This window comes from Perca fluviatilis, chromosome 24 (genome assembly GCF_010015445.1).
Source record: "Perca fluviatilis chromosome 24, GENO_Pfluv_1.0, whole genome shotgun sequence".
Taxonomy (NCBI): Eukaryota; Metazoa; Chordata; class Actinopteri; order Perciformes; family Percidae; genus Perca; species Perca fluviatilis.
The window spans coordinates 19,364,189-19,388,916 of record NC_053135.1 but is presented as its reverse complement, the minus strand read 5'-3'; the positions used below and the strand labels follow the sequence as shown (position 1 = coordinate 19,388,916).

Below are 24,728 nucleotides of genomic sequence, written 5' to 3'. Positions count from 1 at the left end.
TTTATTTTAGGTTACATCATACATATGATTCTAAGTTTGAAGTTTTGGTAGTGAAGTTAAATCACGTGAATATTGTCAACAACCAATGGGTGCTCTCCCTCCAGCACCAATCAGGAAGCAGCAAACAGCTAGAGCCAGTGGTGTTTATGGTTGCTATGGCGCCGCGCTAAGCTAAACGCTAAAGAGTCATCCAACGGGAGTTTTACCGGTGGATAAACACAGACCTCCTGGTACTGGAGACATTCATCTGCATGTACGGCAGAACAGAACATCTGCTGACTTTACCTTAAAGTTAACAGCTAACGCTAGCGGTGGCTAGCTAGCTTGGTTACATTTTTCAAAACCAATAGTTGTAGTCTTGCAATGTGTGACCCTAAGTCTTTACATATGATGACAGTCTTTAACATTAGATGTGAGATGATTGTTTTTAGATGTGAGATGGTGTCAGACTGTAGTCTGTTCAAAGTCTTCTAGTGTACAGTAGGCATAAGTCACAATATATTACATTAAATCACTAAGGCATACGATACATAGTAGTACAGTCAACAATGTGGCTGAAGGAACGCCTGACTAAAGAGATGTGTCTTTAGCTGCTTTTTAAAAAGGTTGCCGCTCTTAAAACACGAGGAGAAGCGCTCCACGGTCTAGGGGCCGCCGTTTCAGTGGTTGGCAGAGCTTTTGACCCCCGGCTCCTCTATATCTTAGAGATAAACTTCAGGTGATAATCATCCTCCCACCCCAAATCTTTCCCCACCAATCAGAGAAGTCTGTGGTGGCAGAGCACCGCATTTCACTCTTGGACCCACGTCAACGGGGGCGATGAGGCGACTCTCAGCTCGTGTGAAACGGTGCTGGCAGTCTCCGCCGCTCACATTCACTCCTCGTATAAACTCCCCCCTCCCACCCTTTTTTGCGGTTTTCCTCCCCCGGCGATGCAGACAGCACAATGGTCTCACTGAGCGGTGACGATTAACACATAAAAGCGACACGGGGAATCTCGCTGCTAGATACTAGCGCACATGAGAGGGCAAAGCATTCACACCATGCCAAGAACTTCAGTGGGAGCCCCTTCTATCTGATTGGTGATCTTTTGTTTTTGGCGTTGCCCTCGATTCGGCGGGAACGAGCCCAATCAGATTAGGGAGAGAGGGGAGGCAGAGCGAGACGGCAATCACTGTTTTTTCTATTTACTCCCGTCTATCTCCACAGCGGCTTTGCTTAAAGGCAGCCAGAGAAAAGTCAAGTCAAAGCGTCTCCATCTCGGTGCTACCCAACTTTCACCCCCCCCCCCGCCATCTCCTTCTTCCCCTCGAGTAGATTTGCTTTGCACAGTAGTGCTCAGACACTAAAGCTGGATTAAATCCAAACTTGAGCACAATCAGATCTTCTTGCGAGTGCGTTTTTTTTTAATCTAAAACTTCAACCCCTGACACAAGTGACAGGTAATCTCAGAGGAACTATTTAAGACACAAAATGAAGACAAATGAAGGATCATTGCCTAAATTAAGTCCCCTTTTTGAGGAAATAAGAGCATGTTTTGGAGATAATCTGTACGGATGTGTATCTTAAAAAAAGAAGCTGAATATAAAGACCATGCAGAGACGTTTGCTTATGGAAGTCTGTGTTTGCATCCTTACTTGCCACTTAAACTTTAGGAAAAAATTAGTTTGGACTACCAAAAATCTCAAGTGCATGTCAACTATTCTATATCTAGAGCTGTTGTGTCGTATATTGCAATCATTTCTTTGTCATTTCAGCTGCAAATTTGAGTATTTGCAAAGGTGTGTGAAGCCATGACAACACACACCTGTAACATCCCAATGTGGTTTTCTTCTGACACCAAATACTAGACCAAAACGGTCACCCTAAAAGGGATGGGCATATGACTACATAGTATATTCACTCAGAAAAAAAAGAATATATCTTAACTACGCAGGTAACAGAGATAGGATGTGAAAGCTAAATACTGCATATACACTTTGAGATTCATGAAACTGAGAAAATGTATTTGGCTTTTGACTTCCAGACCTGCAAACAGATCAGATCCTTTAATTCAGTAAAAGTACTAAAACCACTCTGTTACAAGTTAAAGTCCTGCAGTGAAAATATTACTTCAGTAAAAGTCTGTTAATATCATCAGGAAAATGTGGTTAAAGTATTAAAAGTAAGTAAGTAAGAACTCTCCTCCCATTGTAGAAAGAGTAAAGGATCCAACCAGTTGTGTGTTTAATGGTCTAATCATCTCAGCTGGACTTGTAGGCCGTTATATTGTTGGCTAGTTTACTTTAGAATCAAACATCAGATTTTATAAACTACAAGTGTTTAGTGAGCAGGAATCTTAATGTGTAAAGTAACTAGTAACTAAAGCTGTAACAGATGAATGTAGTGGAGTAAAAAGTACAATATTTCTCTCTGAAATGTAGCGGAGTAGAAGTAGAAAGTGGCATGAAAAAAAAGACTTAGTAAAAAAATTTACTTAGTGCTGCTTGTTGTCTCATCCTGCTGTATAAAGATAGTTTGTTTTGTAACTAAGTACATTTACTCCGGTACTTGTACTTTACTTGAGTCTTTTCTTACTTCTTTACATTTTTGTCGCCTTTGTCGTTTTTTTTCCAAAAGCTTTTGTTGCTTTTTTTGCTTTGCTGCTAGTATTTTTCAACACATGCAGACGTGTCCCGGGACCTCCGTGGATAGCTGGAGATCCCAACCCCCCCAGTGTTGAACCCAAAGTTTCGCCCTTGCACTTAGTGCAGTATTGTGATGCATGTATCTAACACTCAGTGATGAAGTGTTAAAAAAGTTGTATTGTCAGTGGTATGTACAGCAAGTACAAGAACAAGTTTGCAAGTTCAAAACCAGATTTCTAAAATTGTCCCAAAAGGCACAAATGCATGGGTCAGTTTTAAGAAAAACACGAAGCAAAAACGTTTGGGTCCGATCTGAAGCGGTATGGATGAAAAGCTTGGATGTGAGTGTGTTGTCTTGTTTTCTGTCCCAGCAGTGGTCGTGGCACGTGTCCATTCTGGCTCCGTATCTGTCCCGTTTGGGTCACAGTTTCAGTTCGGGAGTAAACTGGACCGCAGGTAAGAAGCTGAACTTGTCATGTCCATCTTTTAACAATATTGTTGTCTTCGGGTCAAATTTGGGTTTCTTTCAACCAGATTGTCAAAAAAAATAAATAACATGGATAGTTCCATACGACGCTCTTCACAAGTAAAATGAATGATCAGGTCACTACTTTCATTCAATTTTATAGCATTTGAAGAAAACGATTGGTGAAAGAACATTGAAAGTGACAAAAACGTCGGGAAAAGCTTCAAAAAACATCAGAAAAAAAGCAACAAAAGTGTTGAAAAAGACGACCCAGAAAAACAAAAAGTTGCACGGTCGACGGGTTGTTGAAGAAAGAGAAAATCCTGCACACTGCTCTTGCTGCAGCACCACCATTTATTAAAGGAAACTTTAACATCAGGATTTTGTCTTTCTTCAAGTCCTTGTTTTTGCCTGCACAGAAGACTTGTTTGGATGTGTGAAATTCTTTCTTTAACCCTTCTGTTTTTTCTTTCAACTAGTTTCTATATCAGAAATGTGGGTTTCTTGCAACCAAATTGTCAAAATAACGTGGATGGTTCCATACAACGCTCTTCACAAAAAATATAAATGATCAGATCATTACTTTCATTGAATATGCATTCAATTATATAGCATTTGAAAAAGATTTTTTTTAAAGAACGTTAAATAAAGTGACAAATAAGCTGCAAAAAAAAAAAAATAATGGCAAGAACGTCGAAAAAATGTGGAGAGAAAAAACATCGGGAAAAGCGACAAAAGTGTTGAAAACGACGACCAAAACGAAGAAAAAAAAGTTTTCTTTTTCAATTTTGACTCAAAAAAAAAAACAAAGTTGCATGGTCGATGGCCGGTCAAATTGCCCAAAAACAACATGGATTGTTCCATAAAACTAAACGTTCTTCAGGTAAATTTAATGAATTTTATAATATTTGAAAAAAAACTGTTAAATGGTCTCCTGACTAAACTTTGACATGAACCAGTCTGTGATTTACTCAACATCCTCTGGTCCTAACTATAACATTAAATAATTCATCTTTTCTGCTTTTTAACAAAACAATTAAGTATAATTTCATAATTTCATGTTCCAAGAGTGTAAAAGTGTAAAACATATTATTAAAACAACACAAGTTGGTGTTAGTGGTGCATATAAGTGACCAAATCATTTTTTTTAAAAAGCCACAAAAAAAATTAATTTCCAATGACGACAAGTTCACAGTGGACGGGGAGAAAACACGAGGGTTAAAAAGGAAACAATAATGTTAAAATATCATTACAGTAACGATGAATCTCTGTCTGGAAGTGACATTCCCTGTTATTTATTTACTTATTGTTCTGTGTCTGTAGTAGTTGTTTTATGTATGACATGTTTAGTTCTAAGTGGATCATTTATGGGTTACACTATCGTGTCGTGGCTGCTGTGATATGTTTTCTTTATTCTATATTTTGTGCAAAGTAGACTTTTGTTGTGGGTGGACATTGGACCGGAAGCTGTGGATGAAATATCTTTTGTATTGGCGATGTGTAAATCCGTGTGGAATGAGCCACTTAGTGGCATGACACGTTAATAAAATATATCATATGAAGTATTTGCAGTCCTGTTTGCCAGGTATATTTTATATTCTTTAATCTTTTACCATCTTAAACATCAGATACATTATTGAGGCTGTCACTGCTGCTTGAGGGAATACAGAAGAATTACACTTTAAGGTTACATATGCATATAATATGCCAGAATTACATACTGCATATAGTACGCAGTGTTGCGAAGGTTACTTTGGAAATGTAATAAGTTACCGATTGGTTAACTCAACTTATTTATTTAAAACCTTTATTTGTAAAATCTCTGAAATCTTTGAGGTCTCCCTCATTTTCAATAATGCCGAGATACAAGACGCATTAAACAGAAAAGAATTGCACACAGAAGTGAAATTATTTGAAATAACCGTCTTAAAATGTCCGGGAGGGGGGGGGGGATTAGAGTGTGCAGCCTAAGTCAATATTGAAGGTGGCTCCATGCGTGAATACAAACTATAGTAGTGCAACTGTTTCAACGTATTACATTTAATTACTTTTTGATTGCTTTTCAATCATTTCTAATTAATGAATGTTTTCAACTGTCAACCATTTTCAAATGGTTAAAGGGTAACTACTGCTTTTTTCAACCTGGACCCTATGTTCCTATGTTCCTGTGTCTAAGTGACTGATGGGAACAACAATCTTTGACAATGGTCCAGTATTGAGCGTGAACGCTGTAACCAGCAGCCACTGGCCGGGCTGTAATGGAACCCTAAAGGACTAATGTTCAGCATCAGTTAGCGTCAACTAAAAGTTCTGTTTTTGCCGCTGACAGACTCAGATTAATATTCTAAGTGTCTGACAAAATTATAGAAAGGATCCCTTCAGAGTAGGGGTGTCATGATACCAAAAATTCAGTAGTCGGTGCCAATACCAGTAAAATAATACCACATTAAAGAAAAAGGATTTTCTATGATTCCATGTACTTATTGTAACTATAATATTTGAAAAATATCAAAATGTTATAACAAGACATACAAAACATGTGCAATAGAACATAGAACAACATAATAAAGTGCAATGAATAGTCATAGTGCAACAACTAGTGTCCCCAGACACATTCCAGACTTCCAGGCATCTTTTCAAAAAGGCACTGTGCAAAAACAACAACAGTGTTTCTAACAGTTGCATGACCAGAGACGTTACTAACCTCTGGTAAATATTGGAGATGTATTTGAAAGATGGAGACAGCGTAGAGCCCAAAAGGACGCTGAGTCCTCCTGAACAGGTAGCTAAGCATTAGCTTCAGGCTAATTTATCACGGCTACAAGGGACGCGCATTTTATGTCATTTCAACATTTGTGTACTCACATTGAATTATATAGCTAGAGTACCCGAGTTGGTTACTCGCAAAAACAATTGAGACGCAGCCAGTGAAGTGATCCCGACTGGTCCTGGCTAACGCCGCCATGCTAACCCTGCTAACGTTACCGGAGGAGCAGGAAAGTGGCGACGGCTGTTTACAACGTGTAGCCTGTTCAGTGGCCGCCGCTAACCGCTAATGGGTTCTCGTGACATCCCTACTTTCAATGAAGTGTATTTTACGATGCTAAAATTACTGATTATTTACAAGGAGACTGGTGGATTTAGTGAACGCAATTTTGTGGATGTTTTTAAGTTTAAAAAAAGGATCTTACTCTTTAAAGTGCCCATATTATGAAAAAATCACTTTTTCTGGGATTTGGGGTGTTCTTTTGTGTCTCTGGTGCTTCCACACACATACAAACTTTGAAAAAAATCCATCCATGCTGTTTTGAGAGAGATATGGTTTCTAAATGTGTCCTGCCTTCAGTCTCCTGGTGAGCTGTTCAAAATCGGCTCGGACTGTGACGTCACAGTCCGAAATGAGCTGGCTAACCACAACCGTTAGCTCGTTAGCATGCTAACCGTTAGCATTAGCATGCTAACGCTAATGCTAACGCTAGCATGCTACGTCGTTCTCAATAGCAAAGCACTGCTACAACACAAACAAGTTCACCATAATCTACAAAAGAACTACTTCATTTAGAAGTCTCCCAGCTAATCTGCCTTGTAACTGACCAAAGTTGGAGAAACAGGCTTTCTTTTACTGTCTCTAGAGTTAGCTAGCTGACATGATCTACATCTGAACTACTGAGCATGTGCGAGTGCAATCAAAGATAGTACAGAAGAAGAAGATGAAAAGAGGTCTCACTCTGTAGCTAAAACAGAAACCAGGTGAAAAGAGGATCTGCAGCAGTGAGAGAGAGCTGTGCAGTACAACAACAATATGGTGTTTTTTGAAAATTAAACCATGTAAACCTATTCTGGTACAACCTTAAAATACAGTTATGAACCTGAAAATGAGCATAATATGGGCGCTTTAACAGAAAGGTCGACCTCCTTAGAAATCCTATCCATAATGTTGTCAGACACTTACAATATTAATCTGAGCCTGTCAGCGGCACAACAAGCAAAACGGCTTGGGTGCACCTAAAAATTGTAATGGGAAGGAAAACCCTGAACTGCATCGCAATACAATGATCTGCAAAGCTTCAGATATTATATTATATACACTCTAAGAAATATCTGCACTGTTAACTGTTGATGTAAATGGACAGCTAAGATCTCACAGTATCTTACAGTTTTAATGTTCTACAGGATCATACTGTAAATGGCAATGCATTCTGGGAGAAAATATTATTACAACACTATCTGCGAATGTTATGGATTACAGGTATTTACTGCTAACACAAATGCATCTTGGGAAAATAAAGGAAAAGGCGGGAAGTACACTGCAGCCAGTTGAAAAGCGTTTTTTAAGATTGGTTTTCTTTTTAGAACTTTTCTAACTGAGCAGCTTTGTGTGAAAGAATTTTAAATAACAGAAAATGTTCTGTATTTTCACTGTGGCTACACACATCATTTCCGTTTTTAATTATGGGTAATCAGCTGCCAGAACGTTTTCTATTATTTCACAGATGTATTTATAGAGTGTGTACTGTACATTATATATACATGTATAAACATATCAATCTCAAAAGTCATATATCTCCGTTGTATTGTTCCTAAGCATCTGCAAATTGATGGTTTTTCCTAGGGATGGTTTTGACTTTTAGACAATTTTAAATAAATATTTCCAAAAGCAGGAATCAAAGCGAGAGCATCTATCGAAAGTTCTATTAAAAATTGGGCCAAATAAAAAGAAACGCATTATGAAACATATTTCAGTACTTAAGTTCAGATATTTTCACTGCAAATATCGACATATATACTCATTAACGTGCTAATTATTGGGCATCACAGTTTGATATGAAATCATATGAGTGTGAGTGTGTTAGTGTGTGTGTGGGTTTTCCTAAATTTTGGAAAAATATTATGCTCACACTGACGGTAGAACTGTCCATTTATGTTTTTGTGTCTAATGCACAATATTGTTGGTTTATTTTGGAAAATAGAAAAATACTTTTATTAGAAATCACAATTCAGTTATTTGACACAGGGGCATTAAACCGTTGGCTTATAAAATCTGGAACATCAAATCTTTGTTATATTTCAAGCAAAAGGAGCTTTTGAGGTGCTGAAAATAAAAAAAGAATATTTGTCCATATTTTGTGTACATCTTAAGTATTGTTATCCAAAATATTCAGAATCTTCTTATAGAATGTTAAGACTTGTCTGGCCTTTGATATTTCATTTGGAGCATCATAGGGACTGAAACCAGACGGGGGAAATGACATTCAATCACCGTATTCAAATGAGTTCACTCAAAACACTAAATGTGCCATCAGATTTTATTCTCTTATTCTGATGATTATTACTTCATTATTTAATTTTTTTTGTATCTTTCTACCGTTGATATTCACATATCATAACACCTTACGCCTCGAGTGTTTTCTCACTGCAGGTTTGGGTTTAGTTTTATGCCGGGTCATAATGTTTCCTCACCTCGTGCTTTAACTGCCGTTAACATTACACCTGGTATGTATGTGTGTGTGTGTGTGTGTGTGTGTGTGCGTGTGTATGTGTGTGTGGAGGGGTTGTGGGTCTTTGTTTTTACAATGTGAAGCACTTTGTGTTGCATGACCTTTGTATGAGAAGTTCTATACAAATACAGTTGGAGTGATTGATTGATTGATTTATTGATTGATTGATTGATGAGTCTGTATTTGTCTCCCTATGATGCCAGAAAAGCCTCAGTTGATTCTATATTTAATTTAAAAAAATCAACATTGTTTGATATATTTTTTGCACATCCTGCAGCCTCTTTTTTTTTTCCTTTCTTAATGTTATTTAGTTATATGTTTGTGTGTTATTTGTTTCTGTATTTAGTGTTTGTTTATTTCATATTAATGTTTTAATATCTTTACATGTATACACCAAACCAAAGCAAATTCCTAGTAAGTGCTACTTAACCTGGTAATAAGTCTGATTCAGATTGTGGTGTGAGAGAGACAGAGGGCTGAGCAGTGTTTTGCAGGCTGAGGCAGACCGAGTGAGGGACGGGTTTTAAACTGTAGGGTGCAGCAGTCGTCTTCCAAACAGGGAGCCGAGCTCATCCAGGCCCGAGCACCAGAGACCGCCGACGCTCCGCAGTGAAGAAGAAGAAGAAGAAGAAGAAGAAGAGCGGGGAGTGAGGGAGGGACGGAGGGAGGGGGGTGATGTGTAATTACAGACTACATACCAACACCCCCGTTGTAATTTACATTACTCGATGTCATGGAAAAATATATTAGACAAAGATTGTTCTCATCCCACAGACGGTGACACGGAGACAGAGGGAATCCGGGGCGAGTGACGATGCAGGATGGGACACGGACACACACACACACACACACACACACACACACACACACACACACACACACACACACTCGGAAAGTAACTAAGTACATTTACTCCAGTACTGTACTTCCGTCCAAATGTTGAGTCTTTTCTTGTCATGCCACTTTCTACTTCTACACCGTTACATTTCAGAGAGAAATATTGGACTTTTTACTCCACTACATTCATCTGTTACAGCTTTAGTTACTAGTTACTTTACACATTAAGATTCCTGCTCACTAAACACATGTAGTTTATACTTGTAACAGAGTATTTTTACAGTGCGGTATTAGTACTGAAGTAAAGGATTTGAATATTTCTTACACACACACACACACACACACACACACACACACACACACACACTGATTATGCCATTAACTGACATGAACCTTCTGCACATTCACAGCGTCACAGACGAGCAGCCAATCACAGGCTGAGGTGGACGTTTGGCGTTTTTAGGAAGTCGGTCACACCGGAGTCTGCCGAATGAAATCCTGAAGACAAAGGCTGTTCTTTCACCGCTGGTTCTTCAGTCTGTTACAGTCTGATATTGTTGATTTGATTTGTTCAGGCCGAACGAGTTGGTGATGGAAGCAAATAGAATTTCTTTTATCTAAACTGAGAGCAGGTAGGACTAGAAACGTTCTCGACTCCTCCCTACGCCTTTCTGAACATCAACAATGTTATGGGAGTTGATTGTTTTTCTTTTTTATTGCTTTTAAGTTTTACTTTGTGTTTTAAAAACTTTAACATAAAAATAAATAATAAATATTGATTTTGTAATTTTACATCAACCACAAAATGAAATAAAATTGCTTTTGTCTTGTCTGAAACTCAGGAATAATTTACAGGGCGGATGGGGGTTACAACGCCCCCAATAATCCATTCTGGGCTTCTTTCAGAAGTTTTTGTTGCTTTATTGGGCGTTTTTGTGGCATTTTCAATGTTTTTGATGCTTTTTCGGACATATTTGCCTTTTTTTTCAACGTTTTTGTTGCATTTTTTTGGAGGTTTTCTTGCTTGTTTCGAGCTTCGAGAGTTTTTGTCTCTTTTTTTTTTCTAGTTTTATTGTCATTGTTTTTGGCGCTTTTTCCAAAAGTTTTTCCCGCCTTTTGACGTTAAAGTTTGTTTTGACAATTTTTCAACATTTTTGTCTCTTTTTTCGACTTATTTTTCTAGAATGTTTTTGTCGCTTTTCTCAATGCATGCAAATAAACGGAGATCTCAACCCCCTCCATGTTGAACCCAAAGTTACGCCCTAGAGGACACCTAAACCTCCAGTCAGATACACACACCTTAGTGTTCCACAAACCGAGAGAAAACACTGGCAAAAACATACGAGTTTGATCTGATGCTTGATGTTTCAGAAAAGTGAAACATTGACTCATATCGACAAACTTTCATACAGCGTCTGAAAACAAGAGCGCCTTCATTCATGCAGAAACTCAATGTGACACTGATGCTAACTCAATTAGCCCATCATGCTTCTTATCCTTCCACTGACAGCTTCATATGGAAGTCCAACTCAAATCATCATTATTAACTGAACATTACATTTACAAATGTGTGTGCACGATGCACAACTAAATAAACATGATGCACTCCAGTTTTCATCAACGTGTTTGAAAAGAAAACCATTATGGCTGCCAAAAGTTCAAATCAAATTTCAAACTTCACTTAAAGTTTAAAGTGTAGCTTATGTCAGGAGCCAAACCCTGCCATATGGAATAGTTTGGAATGGCCAAAGCACATGTGTTGTTGGCAGTTTGACAGAGATATGTCACCAATTATTCTTATTTTTTTAATTTAGACTAAATGTAAGGCTCGCCATGAGTATGTTTACATGCACACTATTATTCAGAATATGACAATACTCCAAATTTGATTCAGGTCATGTAAACAGCATATTCCGTTTGCATATTCAGAATAGGGCCTTTTTCCAAATTTAGTATTTTCCGATTACGACGTAGGATATGTCGGTATTATTCAGGATGTAGAAGCATTCTTTGGGCATGTATAGACTTGGTCGGCATTAATGGGAACGCACACTAATACCTCATTTCCGTTTTTGCCATGGAGGAAAACAAACCATTCTAATTAATGAGTGTAGACCTTGTTAGCGGTTGGTCTTTAATCTTAATCTTTAATCTTTTTTTGCTTGGTTCAATGCCGAAAAGTTGCTGGGTTGCGTTCTGCACCTCTAATAATTTATACACTCCAGAATATCCAGCTAACGTTGACAAAAAAATGACGGGAAACGACACCTCTGGCCGTTCCGTTGGGTTGTTGTCCAGTCACTTCTAATGTACGGACAATCCGACCCAGTACGGATTTTTAAATGTATCTTGCTCTGGCAAGCGGTAAAAGTGCTTTTGAGTAGTCCATACTGGTTTAACACTATGTTATCTGGTCAGGGGCGACTCCCCCCCCCAGGCCATGGCCCCAGCTATGACGAGTCACCGACCAAGTGTATACAGCGCTTTCAGAATCTGCGTCTCAATCAGGGTTTTTACTAGACTGGGTAAACCCAGCCCGATGATTTCTCCATGCAGCTCAGGCTGGAAACCTGTACATTTTTCTATCCTGCTTTTGTTACAATTTTACAGGGACCAATCACGAACTGGCTTATCCACCTGGCGCGCTATTGGTGGGTTTAACACGATGAGAATAGAGAAGTGACAGCAAGCAGCTTTTTGTTTACATTCAACATGGCGGCCACCGAAGTGCAGAAACCCGCTGATGTTGCTATCGCTGCCGTTGATTCCCCAGATCGTTGCTCTGATTGGTTGAAGGACTATCCAATTGCGTACAGAGGCATTTGAACTATGCCTGTTGATCATGCCTCTTGTGCAGTAGAAAATACAGAGCAGACTCCCCAGACTAATGTTCAATCTTAAAGGATTGAGCTTGGTCTGCTGATAGCCAGACTAGGTTTTTAAGGCTTACGGTCAGCTCTGTGCGTTGCTATGGTTACTGGACACAAACCAACCAGCCGACAGTTTGCAGGGCCGTGATAGAGAGGCACGGCCAAAAGAAAAGAAGAAGACACACAGCTACTTTCAAACATTATCAGAGACGTGGATATCAACAGGTTTTTGGATATGAGCCGACCTTTTCTAGAAGCTGGTTGAAGGAATGGAAGAGGGACGCTGTGTTCACACCGCTGGAAAACTTTGAAAACATCCCATTTAGCACGGCTACAAGTAAACTGGAATATTAGTGGAATATTCTCTTTCATTAGCCGTGGAAACAGCTTAGTCGGGATATCTTCTTTTTCAGAATGAGGGCATAAAACAGAATATAATGTGCGTGTAAACGTAGTCATCGTCACTTTATGTAATTCAATTTTGAAAAACACCCACTTTTTTTATTGGTGTTGTTTTTTGTCCTTTGACAGCAAACAACGGAGAGGTGACAGGATATTGCGATTGCATGGTCACCAGGGTTACCACCATGTCTTTTTATTTCTCTTTCCTTTGGCAATATGAAACAGTTGACCGTATTTCCCAGTAAACAGGAACTTCTTCCCGTGCAATGAGCACAGCTTGTCAAATGTGCGTCTAATAAAAGAAAGTGTTGAGAAAAATGGAAGAATAACGCAAATAAATGTGAGTCAAATAAACAATGAATGGTTAAACCACAGAGCTACAAGTTCTTTAAATTCTTTTTTTCACCTGGAGTTTGTGATTTCTGAAGTATTTTCACCTGCTTTTGAAAACAATAACACAGATGAATTCAAGGTTAGAAACGAATAACGACCTATTCTCATACATCATATACAGAATGTGTCAAACGTGGGCCAAATCCGACCCCTCCACAGATTTTGATCCGGCACGCATATCAATTTAGGTTCGCAATAAATTTTTGCCAACCTAGTTTTCGTAGCTTTTTCTTAATTTTTTGTCACTTTTGGCGTTTTTTTTCTCGAAGTTTTTGGCCTGTTTTCAAACGTTTTTCCGATGTTCTTGTCGCTTTTTTCAACCTTTTTTGTTGCCTTTTTCTTTGATGGCTTATTTACTTTTTTGGGGTCTTTATGTCGACCAAACTGTAAATGAGAAGACTATATGAGACATGATATAATACAGTCAAAGATGTTTGACTTTTTCAAAATAAAAGCATGTCAATAAACTAAACATGTCTAGCCCTGGATGTGATTCTTATTTTCCACTGTGGCCCTTAGAGAAACTGAGTTAAATTGAGTTTGATATACACATATGGGAAATGAAATTTCAATTTGATTGAATGCTTTCAATTTAAAGTCATTCCTAGACTTCCATACCCAAAGGGCGCACGCTACACACGAGAACATCCTTTTTTTTTCATCTTCTCCCCGCGCAGCCGGCAGCACCTGAAGAAGACAAAAGGTACAGTGGGAGTCTTTAAGTACACAATCTGCAAGTGACACCGATGTGAACGTCCAGAGCGGCTGTCACATGAAGAAGACACATTAGTAAATAACGGTGGGTTGATAACGGCGAAAATGCGTCATCAAATGTACTTCATAATGCTTTACGGCTGCCATTCGCTGACATTTATATATCACTTTTTAGTGGTGGGCCAATGGAACGCCGGCTTTGAAATAAAACCGGCCATGATTCATGTCTCCGCTGTGTCAGTCTTACATTAATATTATGACCATATCCATCATGCCGGCCATCTATAATGAACAGATGCTGTAAAACACAATTTGGCATGACAGGAGGGAGAGGTGGAGGGAGAGCATTTCATTCACGGCAGTGCGTCGCCTTTTTTAAAACTACCACAATCTTTAATTTTCTTGCACACCTATATGCAATGCAATGTGACAGGTTTCGTAAGAATCTTTTTAAAAGTACCTACAGTATATGTAACTTTTAAAAGGTTTCTGAAACTGTAACTTTTTATCTGATAATCATAAATGACCTGTAACAGCAAACAAGACTAACAGTGAAAAAAACACTACTTTTAAATAGTTGTTATTAAAGCCTCTGCCCGGGTTGTTCAAGGGTGTTCAACCCACCCCCACTTCAGTTTAAAAAAAACGTGTTGCTACATCTTGTCGGGCTTAAAGTGGTGTGTTCAAAATCCCAATCCCTCATTCACTACTCCCTATGTAGTGTTTTTCTAAAACTATATAGGGAACTACCTGGTCTCGTATTGCCAGACCTTCCTCCACAGCGCTGCAAAGGAAGGTCCGACTAGTCCACACAGCATGGATGGGAGAAAATCTCTGGATTATTGGCATTTCTTTAAACCAATCACAATCGTCATGGGCGGTGCTAAACTCTGGATGGAGCCACGGTGTCTCTGCTAAATAGTCTCGGGAAGGAACTTGTTTTGGTGGAACATGTGGACGTTCAAAAGTAGTTTTAGTCGTGCAACAGAAAACTCTGATTGGACAGATAGTCTAGCTAGCTGTCTGGATTTACCCTGCAGAGATCTGAGGAGCAGTTAACCATAGTCCTCACAAATCCACCGGAGGTTAGAACGCCAACACAAAGAAAGAGGAAGGTATGTATATATATATATATATATATATATATATATATATATATATATATATATATATATATATATATATATATATATATATGTATGTGTGTGTGTGTGTACTGTAATATTACCATAGTAAAACACTTCATTCAAAGTCGACAGACACACTATGAAAAGCCGTTTTGGGCGTCTATTCACTTTTTCAACCATCTCAACTCAGTTTGTTTTTTTTAAACACCTACACTCTTAAAAATACTGGGTTATTTTATTAACCCAACCACTGGGTTGAGGCTGTTTAACCCTGTATTATGTATATTCAACCCATATTGGGTTACTTTCAGTAACCCAGTAGTTGGGTTACTGGTTTTGGACTGTGCCTTGATCTGAATAACCCAACCAATGATCATTTTAACCCAGTGGTTTGGTTACATTCAAGTTTGGGTTCCTCCTCCAACGCTTTTTCTTTTCCTCCGAGGCGGGAGACCACTCATGGAAAAGCTGAAGGTTTGTCATTTCTCATTTTTTTTTAGAAAACTACCTCTGTCTTCGACAGAAACACGAGCTTGCTAGTGGTTAGTTATAATATATATAATAATAATCATAATCATTATTTCCATAACGGGGCAGCCTGTAGAACTTTACTTTGCCGAAAGCAACCGTTCCTGCCCCTCTAACGGCTACCACTGATGCTAATTCAGCAAGCAGCTAGCAAGCTAGCAATGAGCCTATGCTTACTACAACATTGCTTCATTGCCGCGCAAACAGCAGACTTTAGCTCCGGTTACTGGTTACTTACTTGATCTTGATTCATTGCCGGATAGGAGGAGCGTTTTAGCTCTGATAATCCAGTTAGCAACAGTGATTTCTAGCTAACTACGATTCATGCATGCTATAAGGCTAGCGCAAGTTCAAGTATTATAGCGCTAATGCTAGCTAGTAGGTTAATATTGTAGCATGATACCTATGATTTAAATGGGGACTATTTTTTAATTCTCTGACGGAGTGACACATAAACAGTGCTTTTATAAACATTTGTGTGTGTGTCTGGGGCAAATCACGAGACAAATTCACTATGATATGAAGTATAACGTTTTAAAAAGATCGCTAATGCTAACCGCTAGCTAGCGCTAATTGCTGACTCATCCTGTAAGCTAGCTAGTAGCTAGTACAGCTAATAGCGAAGCATTGAAGGTGCATTGCATGCATTCTGTTGACAAAGTAATTTGTGTTTAGTGCAGTTAACATACTTTGATTGTAGAGATACCACATTGTGTTTTAAGTGATTATGAAAAGACCACTAGCTAGCTAGCTACATGGCACTAGATTACAGCAACTTCGTTATATTTTCACTAGACAGACAGACAGACTGCAAAATACACTTCCATACATTGATTGAACATTAACATATCTTGTTCTTCTCCCCTATAGCGGTTGAATATGGAGGACTTTGTTAAACTAAAGTTAACAGAACGGCAACTTCTGGAGCTGATTGACACTTTTGCAGGTAAATATGTTATATTGTTGTACTATAGGCCTATTATTAATATTATTGAATATGTCAACATTAAAAAAATTAGTTACCCTATGCTCATGCATCCCCAATGAAGTTGTATGCTACACAATACTCCATTTTGTTTAGAAGTACAACATCTTGACATGTAAGATCATTATGTAAAATAATCTAACACTCTCACACACACACACACTTTCTCTATTTTCCTTTCTCTCACTTATCTTATTATTTTTGTTTTGATGATATATGATTTAATTAATTATTCTAAATCTCCCCCTCTCAGATTGCGCAGGACTTCGAGGTCCTTCATAAAGAGGCATCAGACTAAATGTTTGACCTGGAGGAGGTTCAGCGTGAAGCTTCTTCATGCGGCCCAGCGGGGGGGGGAGCTCCAGGTGCAGACAGAGTCTTTGTCTCAAGGTAGAAATTATAACATCAACATAACCCTTAGATTTGTATGGATTTGTGCATATTTCGATCCATAAACTACTTTATGATAATAGATAAATAAACTATGATAATACTTATGTCAAACTATTTTCTCTTTCTTTACAGGCTCCAAAGACTACATTGCCCTGATGGTTCTGCCAGGTCTGATTCCACCTGCAGTCTTCAGGATGGGCCGAAAGACCGTGAGGACTACAGTGTCTGACGCCATGAAGGCCTTCATCGATCTTAAGCCTGTGAGTAGTCCTAGACTCACACAGCCCCTTGGATCTAGTGATGCAGGTCTTTTAATGTAAAATCTGTTAGAAAACATTAGCTGTCAGCTGGTCAGAGTCTTTTTCATTCAAGTACTTTTTTATGGAATATTATATATTATTATTATTCGCAGGTCGGATGGTGGATACCTTCAGGCAGCAGACCAGACCATACCCCTGCACCCTGGTGTTGGGAGGCGAGGACTGCTGCTCACAGCCATTCACCGTTCTCAGTGGGCCGGCCCTGGAGCACTACAGCGACGTCCAAGCTGTACATGTTTGTTTCAAATGTTTACATGTGTTTGATACAGAGGTGTCAAGTAACGAAGTATTTGTACTTCGTTACCTTACTTAAGTAGAAACTTTGGGTATCTATACTTTACTGGAGTAATTATTTTACAGCATACTTTTTACTTCTACTCCTTACATTTTCACGCAATTATCTGTACTTTCTACTCCTTACATTTTAAAAATAGCCTCGTTACTCACATTTCAGTTCGGCTTGTTTTCATTCCGGCTCGTCATCGTTCAAAAACACACACAAAAAAACCTATCCAGATCGCTCCATCCGGAGAGAGTGAATGTGATTGTGGTTGGATGAGAAGTATAAACATAGCTATTCCGACACCCTATTGGTTTGTACGCGATCCATCGCACCTGCACAGACCCGGTGCTAATACGGCACCAGTGCTTTAACGACCGTTATCTACCGGACCGAATAGCAACGCGGATTTCGTTGCCTTATTTAGGTGCCACTTAAATGACTGCGCTTCTCTCTGATGCTCCGAAAACGGACGGACGTTAGAGGGAACTGAAACATCGCCGCACGGGACGCTAGTTAACACAACAGTTGGCAGCAGGTAACGTTAGCCTAGCGTTAGCTAGCAGCTGGAGTGAACACGGTTAAAATGCTGAGAGCTAAACGGTGTAAAAGTGTGTCTGTATTTCACTGGAGAGGATTGTGACACCAGACTGTAGCTGCCGTTGTCTGAAAAACACAGAAGAGATGTGTCACCTTTTTCAGCCCTGAGTTTGCAGGTACGATTTTAATATAACATTATTATAGTCATATGGTTTTGTCCCCACGTTTTGGGGTTACATTTTTGTCTTTAATGGCATTTTCCCCCTTACATGAGGGGTCTTCAACGATTTTTAAACCAAGGACCCCTTAACTTAAAGTGAGATGTAGCAGGGACCCCCTACTACATATTCTATGAAATTCAGTTTCATAATAAACTCGGCCTACAATAACTGTTTGGGCAACCTAAAGCCTTCTTACATACCCTTTTTTCATAAGCTATTAAAATATGAATTGTTGGCGTGATTTTATAAATCATATTTTAATGTTACATATGTGGCACAGTAAATCTAGGATTAACTGTATTTGTGGGCTGATATCTTAGTGACTACCTAACCTATAGGCCAGTAAGCCTATCATCAGTGGGAATTTATATTTGCTAATAATATGTTGGAATTATGTTAAGGCATTTTTTTTATTTTTTTTAAAGAGGCCCACCTGCATTGACTCTGAGGACCCCCTGTTGAAGATCTCTGCCTTACATTACTTTTACTTTTATACTTTAAGTAGTTTTGAAACCAGTACTTTTACACTTTTACTTAAGTAAAAAGCTTGAGTTGATACTTCAACTTCTACAAAAGTCTTTTCAAACCCTAGTATCTATACTTCTACTTGAGTAATGAATGTGAATACTTTTGACACCTCTGGTTTGATATCAATTTCCCAAAGCAGTGTTTCTCTGCTTGGCTGTTCCTCAAGAAAGGGCTGTCTATGTGAGGTGGGGGGTGATTGGGGGTAGTAATGTGGCCACATGCATTTGTTTTTTGGAAATGCTCATGCATAAGGGAATTCTCTCTCTCTCTCTCTCTCTCTCTCTCTATTTCTAATATTTAGGAGGAATGTAAGGAGGGAATGAATTATTGTTAATAATTGTTGCTTGGTATTAGTCCAGTTATTTGATACACATTTTGAAATGAGGTAGGGGTAATGTAGGCCCTATGCGTTTCTTCTTTGGAAACGCTCATGTGATAAGGGAATTGGGCTTGTTATTGTTATTCCAGTTTTTCTCTTTTAAATGAGTAAATTAATATTGTTCAATAAAATCAGTGACATTAATGAAGTGTATGCATTGTTTATTATTATTAAAAATATAGGGATTTTATAGATTAAAGAATAACTAAATGAATGGGTCAAATATCAACCCAACAAGGGGGTCAATTTAACCCAATATTTGGGCTGGTGGGCCTGACCCAGTAATGAGTTGCATTAACCCAACATTGGTGTCAGAATTACCCATATTTTGGTTAGGCGAAGCAACCCCTTATACTGGGTTAAAATTTCAACCCAGTTCAAAAAGTCAAAACAACCCAGCATGTGTTCTGTCCTATATTGAACCAGGTACTGGGTTGGGAATAACCCAATTTTGGGTTATTTTTATTTTTTAGTGTGTAGTTTACCCATTTACATGTTGAAATATGTTGGCTCTATACATGCTAAAAGTACTGTTTGTTATTAAAGGCATGAAAGAAACACAAAAAGCTCTTAGTTTTGTTCCAATTGTGATAGAAATGTTTAAAGATGACCTGTCTCCCAGGATCCACATATCAGACACAGACAACAATATTAGTTTCCATCATAAATCTTTCCATAAGGAAAACTGAGAACAGAAGGTTCACATCACACCGAGCTAAAAATACTTATATTTGACCAGCAGTGTACTATTTTTGCATTTACACATGCAGCGTTTGTAGGTGTTTTCTATGATCTCACACTGTGGGCAGGGACTGGATATTTTTTCATGTCTTCAGCTGCGAGACGTTCGCATTCGATCAAACAGATTCTTGTTGTATTTCTGCCAGATTTGACGCCACGTCTCAGCTGTGCTTTTCTACACCGAAAGTCGTTTCGTCCTGCATCTGTTTAGTAGCCTGTGTGAAAACGCAGGTGGCGACAATCAGCACAGACTCTAATATTTTGAAGAGGAATGGCTGTTTTGTTTGCGTTTGCGCTTCGGAGAATGGCCAATAAAGCTCAATTGGGCTTCTAAAAAAAATTGTGAGTAAAAGTAGGAGTCTGTTTTGGGGCGGAAATGACTGAAGACGTTTTTTAATCTTTTCTTTAATAGTGAATGGCACAAGCTGCTGTGCATGCTCCCACATTTACACCCTAATGAGACTCACTTCATACATAAATGACCATGAAAAGTTGCAGTTCAGGTGAGATAAAGAGGGAAAAAATGGGTCAAATTGAAGCTTTTTTTGTGTGAAAGCAAGGAAAAAAAAGTGCCTCTAGGTACATGAAAACCATCCAAATAATCACATTATGTGCCACATTCCACCTTCTTCATGTCTAAGTCCAACCTCTAACCCTCACGCTACTCATTTTCATATCAGGAAAACGTTTGCTTAAAGCACACTATTTCAAAAAATGCTAATTTCCTAAATGTGTCCCCCCCCCCCTCCCTTCGTGCACTTTCATTTCCCCCTCTTGCCCCGTTGAAAATTACACACAGCCTTGTTTTGTATGCAAAGACAGCTCCCTTGCTCAGGGAAATTTTTATTTCCCCGCTAATGCAACAAATGAGAAACGGCGATCCGGGCCTCGGGAAATGCTCGGGCCGCGGCAAACTGGCACTGTGATGTTTGAGCATAAGCCTCTCCTTTTAAAAAAAAAGCGTGTTGATTCTCCATACCCCAATATTGACTGACCGTCGCTGTTTGATGTATGCATGACACCCCCCCCCCTTTCACATACACACACATTCATATAAACTCCCCCCACTGCCATGCAAACCCAATGTTTGGGCTTAACTTGTTAGTTCTGCTTCTGGAATAGCTGCTGATGCCCCGAGATATTAGTGTACCATCGACCGTTGGGATGGACGGGCCGACCGTCTGTCTGTCTGCCTGAGAGTTTGCACGCGCTCGCTGATGGGTGACGGATGTATTGTAGCGTCTCGCAGCACAGACTTTGTGTCATGTTCATGTGTGTTTACATTGGAGAGGATGAGAGAGTATAGTATGTCTATCATTTAACAGGAATGCACATCTACATGCATACATTGTCCAAACTGAAAAAGCGTACGTTGCTGCTCAGGACAACGGAAAAGACAGACTGAGTTTGTAATTTGATATTTGAGTGCAGGAGTTTGGCATTGAACGCACACACACACTCCGCTTAGCTCGCTTGATTTCACATTTGGATAGATTGCTTCAAATAGATTCAAATCTCCTGGCAGTGATACGTCAAAACCTGTCCAAATAGAACCTAATCTGCATGGCTTTAATGTCATTTGCATGACACAATCCTTTAAGTAACCACCATGTTTCAGGATGAACTTTGAAAACAGAAAGAAGAGGCTATGAACAAAAATCTTAAAATGCTGTGTGTTTTAACTGTAGGGCGTTCAAAATTACGAGTTAACACAAATTCCTTTGTGATTAACGCATGTAATTTGGGAATCGGGCCGTACCGTAGTTTGGAAAATCAAGGAGGACGTGTACATCGATGCATTGTGAATGGCTAGCAAAAACTGTAAAGTGCTCCGTGATAACATCCAGGGGGTCACCAAACCCGCCATCTGGCTCGCCAGGGCGGAGCGAAGCGTGTCTCCGGTCTGATCTACGAGGAGACCCACCGCGTGCTGAAGGGAGAAAGTTATGCCGTCACCTAACACTGAGCACGCCAAGAAGGAGACAGTCAGCGCCATGGTTGTGGCGTATGCCGCACCCTGTACGGCTTCGGAGGGTGAACCAGATCCTGACTTCCAGTTCTGAGTGACAGACGTTATTACTCACACTATTAACTAAATCAATGATCATTAACAAGCAGCTCATGTCCCTTAAAACGAACAAAGCTCCTTTTGAATGGAAAGTTGAGTTTCAAGACTAAAGTTATCTGCATGAACTGTCGAGGTGAACTGAGTTATTGCCGGAGTACGTCGAGTCTCAAACACCACTAGAGCATTATCCATCCATCTTCGTCTGCTTATCCAGTGTCGGGTCGCGGGGGGGAGCAGCTCCAGCAGGGGACCCCAAACTTCCCTTTCCCGAGCCACATTAACCAGCTCTGACTGGGGGATCCCGAGGCGTTCCCAGGCCAGGTTGGAGATATAATCCCTCCACCTAGTCCTGGGTCTTCCCCGAGGCCTCCTTCCAGCTGGACGTGCCTGGAACACCTCCCTAGGGAGGCGCCCAGGGGGCATCCTTACCAGATGCCCGAACCACCTCAACTGGCTCCTTTCGACACGAAGGAGTAGCGGCTCTACTCCGAGCTCCTCACGGATGACTGAGCTTCTCACCCTATCTCCAAGGGAGAAGCCAGCCACCCTCCTGAGGAAACCCATTTCGGCCGCTTGTACCCTGGATCTCGTTCTTCCGGTCATGACCCAGCCTTCATGACCATAGGTGAGGGTAGGAACGAAAACTGACCGGTAGATCGAGAGCTTTGCCTTCTGGCTCAGATCTCTTTTCGTCACAACGGTGCGATAAACTGAATGTAATACTGCCCCCCGCTGCGCTGATTCTCCGACCAATCTCCCGCTCCATTGTCCCCTCACTCGCGAACGAGACCCCAAGGTATTTGAACTCCTTCACTTGGGGTAAGGACTCATTCCCTACCTGGAGTAGGCACTCCATCGGTTTCCTGCTGAGAACCAGGGCCTCAGATTTATGGCCACTTGAGCATTAAAAACTTAAAAATGATCCCTTTTAATGTACAGTTACAAAAAAAACATGCCATTAATCGCAGTTAAATATTACAATCAATTGCCAGCCCTAGTTTTAACATAATATATAAAATATTGTTTTATAACTGTTTGTCACTTGGGTGTTTGAGATGATGCAGTTCAAACGGAGACAACTGAGGAACCGGAGGTCAAATGAACCAAACTCCATCACACAGAGCCATGCATCTGTACGGTACCAGTGACAATCAAGATACTAAAAAACGCACCGTGGAAGATCTTGGCACACCGAGCTCTTTCTGTGCTTCCCCGGCGGGACGAGGAGCTATTATTAAAAAGCAGAAACATCAACATAACAGATAGGTATCTCCTTCAGATCGAAGATTATCCCCGCTGAGGCTCTGCGCCAAGATATGGAGAGCTGCTGCAAAGTTATCTCACCAGGATCCTTGTTTACTAAAGTAGCTGCACAGTGTAAACCTAATTACTCTGAACTAGGTCAGAAATCTGCTACTGTGTAAAGAGTAATCTAACTGAATATTTAATGGTGTATACTACTGCATTTTCCCCCTTAAAAAAAAAAACACACTGCACAGCATCTGTGTGTTTCTACCTTTGCCTAAACTGCTCACAGACTTCCTGCCCTGTCTGTAATTTGTTAATCAAATCACCTGATGGGAGTTCTGCAGTCTGTTCGTGATAAAAGAAGCAAAGAGGAAGAGGTTTCTATTAATAGATCAGTTGACTTGTGGCCTGCAGATGACAGGAAGAGGGCCCTGTCATGAAGGAATGCCTTTGTTATTTTCCATCCAGGGGAGGAAATGAATTTCTTGTGATTTTTTAGAAACGCTGCCCCGCGGGCGCCGTGCCACTTCAAGGCCTCGAAGAGAGAAAGACAGAAATAGGCAGGAGAGTCAGTTGATGTGATGATGAGCGCTGTGTTTTTTCGGTTTTTGATGCGTCCGTTGCACAGAGGATCCGTCTCAAAGAGGTTGGACATGGACGGGCTCGTGTTTAAAATGTTTTTTGGAGATGGAGCGAGCTTCAGTGCGGGAGGCCCGTCCGTCTCTCTCCGAGCCATCTTTGTGAAGTCCGAGAACGTATTGTCGTCGTCACTTGATGTTCCTGTTGGAGACCGATGAAGAACTCCCTTCGCCTTGCTTTGAACGCATCCTTCAAAGCGACGACTTCTCCACGATTGGAATCGATCTTTGATGGACACAGCCAAACCTTGAGCTAATGTATGTTGACGGCAAGCACGTTTCACAAGTTGTATCAGTATAGTGAAGGTTTTTAATCCAAGCTGTAATGAGCTGCTCTACAATGAAGGTAAAACGGCAGCAAATACTGATACGTTTACTCTGAAATATGAAGTTTTTTTATGACAAACTTGTAGCCTTTCAAATATTCAGATTCCAGTTCATTTGTCCTTTCTAGTAAACTATTGTTCCTTGATACACTTGGCTTTAACTGTGTCGAGAGCTCTCCATTGTAAACGGAGCAGGGTGGGGCTGTTCACACCGAAATTACAAAGTCGATTACCATGATAATAAAATGTGTCCACTCCGGTAAAGAGACCATGTGGTCTATGAAAGGACGGCCAGTTCCGCCAGCTCTTATTGGTGTAGTCTGGTTTTGGCTGCGGCTCCCCTTGTTCTTGGAACCGGTATCAAATGGCACATGAACACTATAATCGGAGCAATTTTCCAAACATCTTCAACTTCCACCGCACAGAAACGCATCCAGGAGTGCAGCAACAAAACCGGGCCTTATGTCAACTTCTGATTCCAAAACGTTAATGATCTAGATCAAAAGGAGCTTCACAGACGACTCGCTTTTGTGTTTTTCCGAGTCCTTTTTTCAAACGCTGCCTTTGAAGGTTGAATACATGCCCAGAAAAGGGTTTGA

General features: G+C 40.0%; 2 long non-coding RNA genes across 3 annotated transcripts in view; one reads left to right on the top strand and one right to left on the bottom strand.

Moving 5' to 3' along the window:
- Positions 1–24,728, bottom strand: part of LOC120554032 — a 77,593-nt gene that overhangs the window by 6,980 nt on the left and 45,885 nt on the right. Inside the window, exon 2 of one of the 2 annotated variants that reach the window (XR_005638284.1) lies at positions 13,712–13,780. The exons of the other annotated variant lie outside the window; for it this stretch is intronic. This is a non-coding gene — a long non-coding RNA (uncharacterized LOC120554032). The remainder of the gene's footprint in view (positions 1–13,711; positions 13,781–24,728) is intronic. 2 annotated transcript variants of the gene reach the window in all.
- Positions 15,340–17,456, top strand: LOC120554031. The gene is made up of 5 exons (XR_005638282.1): positions 15,340–15,408; positions 16,333–16,408; positions 16,701–16,837; positions 16,973–17,100; positions 17,253–17,456. It is a non-coding gene; the product is annotated as an uncharacterized LOC120554031 (long non-coding RNA).